The sequence below is a fragment of the Cornus florida genome, unplaced genomic scaffold (assembly GCF_030987335.1).
Source record: "Cornus florida cultivar Cherokee Brave unplaced genomic scaffold, ASM3098733v1 CherokeeBrave_3.0.0_Hap2_Chr01, whole genome shotgun sequence".
NCBI lineage: Eukaryota > Viridiplantae > Streptophyta > Magnoliopsida > Cornales > Cornaceae > Cornus > Cornus florida.
This window is the reverse complement of record NW_026775571.1, coordinates 36,210,311-36,211,115: the sequence shown is the minus strand read 5'-3', so window position 1 is coordinate 36,211,115 and position 805 is coordinate 36,210,311. Positions and strand designations below refer to the sequence as shown.

At 38.0% G+C, this 805-nt stretch overlaps 1 pseudogene; it reads right to left on the bottom strand.

Moving 5' to 3' along the window:
* Positions 1 to 438: 438 nt before the first annotated feature.
* Positions 439 to 537, bottom strand: LOC132283512 (small nucleolar RNA R71; annotated as a pseudogene).
* Between the last annotated feature and the right edge of the window lie 268 nt (positions 538 to 805).

Below are 805 nucleotides of genomic sequence, written 5' to 3'. Positions count from 1 at the left end.
TCATTCAAGGAAATCAAAATCAAGGTGCCCAAGTTGAACCTCAAATTATGAATCCTCCACTTGCTTTAAGAGATCACTATGTGCCTAATGAATATAATGCACCCACATGCATTCAATTGCCACCATTTAGAGCATATAATGCACCCACATGCATTCAATATAATGCACCCAAACCATTCAAATTCTTCCTAACTATCATGGACTTCCAAGTGAAGAACCTTACAAGCATTTGGATGAGTTTCTAGAAGTATGTTCCACCGTAAAATATACGGACATGCAGGAAGAGGTCTTAAGACTCAAACTTTTTCCATTCACTTTAAAAGACAAGGCAAAGTATTGGTTTAACAATCTTAGGCCTTTTTCAATCACTTCTTGTGCAGAAATGCAATAAGAGTTCTTGAAGAAGTACTATCCGGTTTCTAAGACCAATGCCATGAGAACCTCAATTCGAGAATTTTCACATGGGGATGGAGAAACGTTTCATGAGGTATGGGAACGATTTAATGAATTGCTTAGCAAGTGTCCACATCATGACATGCCCAAATGGCAATTAGTTCAATATTTATTCGAGAACTTATCGGACAATTACAAAGGCATGGTTGATGCTTCCATGGGTGGCTCATACATTGATAGGCATGAGGATGACGTGTGGCGTCTTTATGAGAGCATGAGTGAAAATTCTTTGCATAGAACATTATCATCCAAGAATGGTAGAAATTCACAAGGTAGGAAGAGTGTTGGCTTACATCAAGTCGACCATTCAAATGAAATAGCCGCCAAAATGAAGTCTTTATCTAAAAGGTTT